Consider the following 9,186-nt stretch of genomic DNA (forward strand, 5'->3'; position numbering starts at 1 on the left):
TGAAAGTCTGGTATAAAATATGCTTCTTTGTCTGGTGCCCAGTGTCAGAGGTCATGACATGGAATTGTTGACGGAACATCATGATTAGAAATAGCAAGTGTTGATTAGGAGACTGTGCTCTCAAATCTGTCTTGGACCCTCTACCCAAAGGCCATGAGTGTTACAGTGATGTCTGTTGAAGCTTCATAACTGATTGGGAAAGGTTGATCCAGACCCTTGCTCCCCAGAGACTGTGGGTGTTAGACAATCATTGGTGTATTGTGCTAGGGAAAGAACAGTTGATAGTATTTTTTATTAGATATCTTTTATTTACATTTCATGGAACTGTTCTTGCAAATAATACTCTGTATTTTAAGGATGCTATAACCTAGAAAAATTTATCCTAGATTAAATTGTGATAACTGTGTAGCTGGATCACAGCATCTTCCTGGATGCTGAAAGACATCTATAGACTATTCAATAATACTGCAATATTATTATTATGCAAAAATGCTATTATAGATACTGTTTAGAAAAGAAGGACAAAGCAATAATCTCCTTAGAGTACAGATGCAAGTTGTATTTTAAATACTTTTATCTGTGTTTGACTAGATTCAAAACACAGACACATTTGGACTCCTAAATGTAGCACCTATGGCCTTAAACAATTTCTTTGTCTGGCACAGTTAGCAAGTTGGGTTCCTATAAAATTTTCATATTTGGAAAGCTTTTGGAAGGTCATATAATTCTCCTGAAGCCACAATAGTCTAATGTCTCACAGAAGTGGCAACACATGGGCAGTTCACTTTCAGCCCAATGATTCTGCTGGAGCACAGTTGCACAGAATGATTTTGAATCCCTTAATCAGGTTGATTCTTTGAAAAGTCTTTGTATAGCAGTTGATACACTGACAAGTGTGGAACGTAAAACCATGCCAGGAACTTTGGAAATGTAGAGCAGGTTGAGACCCAGAGACTCGGTGGGCACACACCTGAGACTTAGGTGACTCATAGCTCCCTTCCAGGCTCCTGACATGCCATGCATCTCACATAAAAGAAAAGTGTCCTATGATCATGTAGGCACACAAAAAATTTCTCCAAGCTAATGAGGTACCTAGAGGCCTGGAGGGCTTAGCCAATAAGCTTCCCTTCTCAGAAATTCCTCCCTTGAAAAGTCTTCAATGTCAGTCCCATCCTTAGAAGCAGAGTATGGTTTTATACATCTATTTTCTGTCATAAAAATAAACTGTTTAGAACTGTGGACCGTCTCTTCATTAAGATCCACCATTGGGAGCTATGAAGAAGGCCTTCAGAGCTGCAGCCTAGTCTCCTGTAGAAGGTCTCTCTGTGCACCCAGCCACAACAGCCCCCAAGCCTGCATTCACCAAGCCTGCATCTGCCAAGATAAGTACAATCACCCCACATGAGACAAGCTGGAACTCCCCTTATCTCCTGACACCAAGTTAGGCATTGTGCACAGCCCTCCAGCGCTGGCTCTGTTCTCTGCCTTTCTGTAACTCCCAACAGTGCCTGGATGTCCAAGTGTCTAAGATCCCAATGGCCCTGGCCTTGTCGCAGGCCCCAGAGAACTCTGAACCCCTTATGGCTTTCCCACATCTCAGACTGTACTTTTCCCACACCTGCAGTGGTGCCTTGGCACTTCCCTACAGCCCAAGACAGGCCCTGGAGGAGATTACAGATAAGTGCAGTCAAACTACCCGGGTTCTGCCTCCCCAAGGGGCTGTGCCCAGTGGTGGAGCAGACTTGGGCCTACAGCCCTACATAAAATAAAGCATAAGAGTAGAAAAGTCTTCAGGGGAAAATAGAAAAGCATCATTAGGTACATAACATATAAAACCATAAGTGGGTGTGTAGCAGTTACTTTGTATTGCTGTGATAAAAAACCATAACCAAGGCAAGTGGTTAAAGGATGGATTTATTCAACTTATAATTCCTGAGGGATGAGAGTTCATCAAGGTGAGGAAGTGCCTATGGCAGCAAGCAGCAGACATGGTCCTCTGAGCACACATCTCAAATGACATCAGGAAGCCGAGAGAGTGAATGTGAAAAGCTGAGTCTTTTAGCTTTTAAACCATGCCCCTAATGACATATTTTCTTTAGCAAGGCCATACCTCCTAAGACTGCCCCAAACAACCACCAACTGGGGACCAAGTATTAAAATACTGAGAACAGGGGAGACATCTCATTCCAACCACCACTGGATAACTATTGAAGGAAGAAAGGAACCAGTAGATGGAAGTCATGGGATCTGGGATGTCAGGAGAGGAGGATAAACAAGGAAAAAGGAAGGCTGGAGCGATGGCTTAGCAGTTAAAGGAACTGGCTGCTATAACAGAGGACCTGTGTTCAATATCCAGATACACATGCAAGCTGACAACTATGTGTAACTCTCCTGTCCAAGTAGGATCTAACACCCTCATCTGAATTTTACAGGTACCAGACATGTATGTGGTGCACAGACCTATGTGCAGACAAAAGAGCCGTGGGCATAGAAATAAGTAAATATGTAAGCAAAGGCATGAATGAAAATGGCATAATGAATCTCTCTTTGTATGATAACTTTTAAGCCTAGTGAAGTATGTATACTGATCAGCATATGCATATTTCTGTAGATTCTGTGTTTTTTCTGTTAGTGATTTCTGTTTTAATTCTTCCATATTTAATAAAACAAACTATGTATATTGATTTGCATCTGTTACCATTTGCATTTCAAAATGAAGTGTGGTATATTTTAGAGGAGATTCAGTGGGGTGCCAGGAAGAATGTGTATGCCATATCTACTAATAAAATATTCTGTAGGGGTCTCTTAAGTCCATTCTATATATGGTCTAGTCTAGCTCTCATGTTTCTTTGTTTATTTTCATTTGGATGATGTGATGTTTTATTTGGATTGTCAAAGGGACCTATAATCATGAAGAAAAGGATCCTGTGGAAGTGCCTTTGAGGGATTATCTAGATTAGCTTAGCCTCTGGGTGTGTCAGTCAGGGATTTCTTTTTGTGGGGGGTGGGAATTGGCTTAACTGAGGTAGGCAAACTCACCCTAAATGTGGGCGGCACATTTTATGACCTGGGTACCTGGACAGAATTAAAAAGTGAAAGGGGTTGTAAGTAGGAATATTCATCTCCCTCTGCTTCCCAATTGTAGATGCAGAATTACTAGCTGCCTACAGCTCTGTTCCCATCACTCTCTGCTGTAGTGGACCATACTATAGAATGGTGAGCCAAGTTTAAAACCTTCATTTTTTGTTTGTTTGTTTGTTTTCCAATTTTTTATTAGGTATTTTCTTCATTTACATTTCAAATGCTATCCCAAAAGTCCGCCATACCCTCCCCTCCACTCCCCTACCCACCCACTCCCTCTTCTTGGCCCTGGCGTTCTCCTGTACTGAGGCATATAAAGTTTGCAAGACCAAGGGGCCTCTCTTTCCAATGATGGCCAACTAGGCCATCTTCTGCTACATATGCAGCTAGAGACACGACCACTGGGGGTACTGGTTAGTTCATATTGTTGTTCCACCTATAAGGTTGCAGACCCCTTTACCTCCTTGGGTACTTTCTCTAGCTCCTCCATTGGAGGCCCTGTGATCCATCCAATAGCTGACTGTCAGCATCCACTTCTGTGTTTGCAAGGCACCGGAATAGCCTCACAAGAGACAGCTATATCTGGATCCTTTCAGCAAAATCTTGGCTGACATATGCAGTGGTGTCTGCATTTGGAGGCTGATTATGGGATGGATCCCTGGGTATGGCAGTAAGGCAGCTACATTTCTTCCTGGGAAGAAGAGAGTGTGGGAACTGCTGCTGAGGCGGCTTCTCAAACTGCACTTTCCCCACAAGAGCCTCCCATGGAGTTCTATGGGATACCACACAGATGGGGCAAGATGAAAGTGGGTTTTAACAGATTTTCTTTAAACTGCCAGAGAAGACAAAGATGATATGTTTGGTCACCCACAGCTCAAGTCACTGTACAGCATGACTGTGACCATCTGACATGCCTGCCGTGTTTCCTGCAGTGCCTCACATTCAGTTGCTGCATGTCTTCTCATAGCACTGTCACCAAAGGACAGTGGACAGGAGGAGGATTAAGGAGAGAGGGGAGTTATATCATGCATAGTTTAATTTCATTTATGCTTTCTACCTTACGGCATTGCTTTTCTCAGGTAAGGATTAGAAAGGAACATGATCGGGCTTACTAAAAGGGAAAAAGGACATTAGTTAACAAAAGTCTATTACACTATATGTATAAAAAATATAAGAAGATAATGGAAAAATCAAAGCAGATGTGACAGATCTGTACATTAGGAAAGGCTTGCGGAGTGCACTACTGATTGTACAGACACGTGGCTTTCCTTTTATCTCAGACCTAGATACTGGCTTCAAGTCCTCAGAGAAGACAGAGGATAAGGCCAAAAGTACACCAGATTTGTGACATTTCCCACATCTACTGGCACTATGTGGCAGCAGAGTTTTGAGTCAAGCCTTGTTCTTTCTCTTTGTGTATGTAGTGTTTCACCAAAAGCTTTAAAAACACCCCAAAAATGTTCATCCTGTTCCTTCCTCCCATCAAGATCAGTGGTGACAAGAAGAGAGAAGTCCTGGGAACACCTAGGCATTGAAATGGTGACACTGGACAGGGACACTGGACATGGACAGGCAGCAGGCAGCCCTGTCTCTCAGATCATTTTTCAGGTAATGAGTGTCACTGCCCATGACATTAGACTGAGGTATCTTTAGCTCTGTGGGCTGACACTCAACACAGCACAAAACTGTCTCATCACACCTTCAACTGGACTAACTACTATGTGGCAGTGAAACTTCCCTGATGATAGGCGATGTTCTTGAACTTTAGATATGGTTTCAGAGGAAGATGGGGCCTTTGGCTCAGAAATGTTGAGGCATCTCACACTGTTCACAGTGGGTTAAGGCTGGATGATTCAGAAACAGACAGGCAGTGCAATTCCCCTGAGTACCCTCCTTATCCTCTGTGTCTTGGATCTTTGGTGCTTTGATGGTGAACTTGGATCTTTGGGTTTTGGTGGCACAGGGTCTACAAATCCAATACTGTCATAAAAGTTATGAATAGTGCTGGGGTTAAAATGTGGTCCTTGAGCTTGGAAAAGATCAATTTCTTTGGTTAAGCAGTCAATGTCAATCTGGAGTTGTCCATTACAACTTCTCAACTGGTGCATTTCTTTGAGTGAAGGTATTTGGGATATGGAATTTGATCTCTTCAGGTACCTTTGAGTTACATTATTTTCCATCTCATTGACCTCAGATTTGAGTTTATTCAGCTTTTTCTTCTGCATCTCATGCTCTCTTTGAAGCTGTTCCATCCTGGCCTTCTGGTGCACCAACAGGGCTCCTGTGTAGGCAGCATCATCAGATCCCATACTCAGTTTCTGGGCTTTGCTTATTCTTTCCACATGTGCTGAAGGAGGGTCCTTGAGGTACTAATGTTCTCTGTTTCTACATAATGGTCAGGATGATTTAGAAGATGTATAGGTTCAAAGGTGGGAGAGACCACCCCTGGGTGGTGTATGCCTGTGTATCTGTATGCATTTCTAGGTGTGTGTGTGTGTGTGTGTGTGTGTGTGTGTGTGTGTGTGTGTTTCTGTGTGTCTGTGTGTGTGTGGTGTATCAGAACTGTTCATCTAATGATTAAGAAGCAGAGAAAGGAGAACCAGGGGCAATATATTGTCTGTCTGATCATGTCCACAGTGATCTACTTGGTCCAACTAAGCCATACTTCTAGAAGTTTCCATTAACCCCCAATCTTACCATCAAATTATGAATCATGATTAATCATCATTTATTAATTTAGTGATAATGGCAGAACTTTCATGGTCAAATTACTTCTCAGTAACTAAATCCTGTAGTTGGTGACCAAGACTTTAAATGAGTATTTGAAGTAGGCATTTCAGTCTATACAGCCACATATAAACTAAACAGCAACACACTTATTTGGTTCAGTATATTAACACCTATGAAAAGGGCAAGATTCGTGTACTCCCTTTGCATCTAAATCTCTTTTGCATGTTTATCATCTGATGTTGAGAAGAATGTGAATAATTTAGATATAAGGACTGACGTCCATAGAATCCCCTCTCTTTACTCCTCAATCTTAACTTAGGAAGCGAGACTAAAGATATAGGAGCTATAAAGGGACAGAAAAAAGAGGAGAGAAGGATGGTAACCAAGAGAAACAACACATGCACATGAGTGCACATGTGCATGCATACCTTCATGCATGCTCACATGTGGATACACACACACTGTTTAGGGAATATATGGTCACAATACTAGGATTCTCTCAAAATTGTTTTCTAAGTGAGCTTGGAATACACGTTAGGATCATGTGATCTAATAGCTACAGAAAATCACCCTGTGCACTGTGGCCATATACAAACTGAAATGGTAGCAGCTAGACATAGACAATAGAGATAGCAGAGAATATCAGAATTGGTTAGTAGTGTAGAATGGGATATGAAAAGGGATTTTTGTTGTTATATATATCAAAACGATTGTTCACCATGATCAAGTAGGCTTCATCCCAGGGGTGGTTCAATATATGGAAATCCAACAACTTAATCCACAACATAAATAATCTCAAAGGAAAAAAACCACATGACCATCTCATCGGATGCTGGAAAAATCCTTTGACAAAATATAACACCCCTTCATGTTTAAACTCTTGGAAAGAACAGGAATTCAAGGCATATACCTAAATGTGATAAAAACGATAGACAGCAAACCAACAGCCAACATCAAATTGAATAGAGACAAACTTGAAGACATCGAATTAAAAACAGGGACAAGACAAGACACTGTCTTCCCATTTAATAATACAGTACTTGAAGTTATAGCTAGATCAATTAGAGAGCAAAAGGAGATCGAAGGGATACAAATTGGGAAGGACGAAGTCAAGTTATCATTATTTGCAGATGATATGATAGTATACATAAGCGACCCCAAAAATTCTACCAGAGAAGTCCTACAGCTAATAAAAAAATAAACATAAGCAAAGTGACTGGATATAAAATTAACTCAAACAAATCAGTAACCTTCCTCTACACAAAGGATAAACAGAATGAGAAAGAAGTTAGGCAAACAACACCCTTCAAAATAGTCACAAATAATATAAAATACCTTGGTGTGATTCTAACTAATGAAGTGAAAGTGCTGTATGACAAGAACTTCAAGTCTCTGAAGAAAGAGATCAAAGAAGACCTCAGAAAATGGAGAGATCTCCCATGCTCATGCATTGGCAGGATTTATATAGTAAAAATTGCTATCTTGCCAAAAGCAATTTACAGACTCAATACAATCCCCATCAAAATTCCAAATCAATTGTTCATAGAGTTAGAAACAGCAATTCTCAAATTCATTTGGAATAATAAAAGACCCACGATAGTGAAAACTATTCTCAACAATAAAAGAAATTCTGGAGGAATCACCATCCCTGAACTCAAGCTGTACTACAGAGCAATAGTAATAAAATCACATGGTATTGGTACAGTGACAGACAGGTGGATCAATGGAACAGAATTGATGACCCAGAAATGAACCCACACACCTATGGTCATTTGATCTTTGACAAGGGAGCTAAAACCATCCAGTGGGGAAAAGACACCATTTTCAACAAATGGTGCTGGCTCAACTGGAGGTCAGCATGTAGAAGAATGCAAATTGATCCATTCTTATCTCCTTGTCCAGCAGGGAGATAGAACCTGACGAGACCACCTCCAGTAGATAGATATGTCCCCCATTTTAGAGATGGGGACATCCACACTTCTCAAAAATCTTTAACCCAGAATTGTTGCCATCTAGAGGAAACACAGGGACAAAAAATTGGAACAGAGACTGAAGGAAAGGCCATCCAGAGACCACCCACCATGGGGTCCACGCCATCTGCAGACACCAAACCTCAACTCTATTGCTGATACAAAGACGTGTTTGAACACAGGATCAGAAATGAATATTAATAAATAAATATCATAATCATAGGAAGGCTCCTCAGTAACAGAAAATGGAACATTCTTAAACCAATGGAACTTGGTAAGAAGATGTGATTCAAATACTGTTTTAATAATATGCTCATATGACAGCCAGGAATGGGCACTCAGGGAAATTGCAACCATTGAGGGGAGGGCAGAAGTATCTCCTGGCATGAGTCCTGCCTTTGACAGAGCATAATTCTACTTTCTGGAAAGTGGTACTTTTTTGTCTCCAAACCGTGATCTAGTAATGAATCTCACAAACGGTATAAAACCTTCCATCACACATATCTGCAGACATCATTCTTCCCACAGCTTCACAGCTGACTGATAGGCTGTAAGTGTGCACACCACAGTCTCTTCGTGTGGAAGGAGTGGAAATACCCACATTTAGTGTAGGTTTATGTGTGAGACATCCTGAAAGCTCACTCATTGCACAGTACACTCTGCACGTTTTCTCCCCACAACCACTTAAGTTATTTATCATTGTATCTCTGGCCCTTATCAGGTTCACAAAAGGGTAAGCACTTATACAGAGGCACACATATCTAAGAAGAGGAAGCAATAGGAGGGTATATGCACGTGATAAATATGAAACATAATGGTGCTTTTTTAATTACATGCAATCTTCTGAGAAAGTGAGATTACAGTTTAAGTACTTGCCTGTTAAATTCGATATGATAACCAAAGTATGCATGATCTTAACATTTGGTCTGATGTGACAATTTCTTTTAGTTTAAGGATTTCTTTTTATTGTTTGGCTTCTTAAACATGTGTATGCATGATTTCTCTGTGTTTATGACTGAGCATAATTTGTGTCCCTGGGGCCTTCACAGTTCATAAGAGAACCTCTTAAATGCCCCTGGAACTGGAGCTACATACAGTTGGGAGCCACCAAGTGTGGTACTGGTAAGCAAACTGTGGTCCTTTGGTAGAGCAAAAACTGCTTTTCATAGCTGAGTCACCTCTCAAGCCCTTTGCCGTAGTTTAAAATATATATCTTTATTGTTTTTCACATAAATTTACTTGAGACCATCTCAATTTTGTTGACTTCACGACTAATACCTACCCCGATATTTGGGACATGAGTTTGGCTAAGAAGTTATTGCCTGAGGAAGAAGCTCAGTGCTAAAACACTTGCCTTGCCAGGTGTGATGGTTTGTATATCCTTGGACCAGGGAGTGGCACCATG

The 9,186-nt window shown here is 41.1% G+C and overlaps 1 pseudogene; it reads right to left on the reverse strand.

Annotated features, from left to right (window-relative positions):
* Positions 1–4,881: 4,881 nt before the first annotated feature.
* On the reverse strand, positions 4,882–8,691 carry LOC147004528 (TGF-beta-activated kinase 1 and MAP3K7-binding protein 2 pseudogene; annotated as a pseudogene).
* Between the last annotated feature and the right edge of the window lie 495 nt (positions 8,692–9,186).

Source organism: Mus caroli, unplaced genomic scaffold (genome assembly GCF_978045245.1).
Source record: "Mus caroli unplaced genomic scaffold, Mus_caroli_1 scaffold_5, whole genome shotgun sequence".
NCBI lineage: Eukaryota > Metazoa > Chordata > Mammalia > Rodentia > Muridae > Mus > Mus caroli.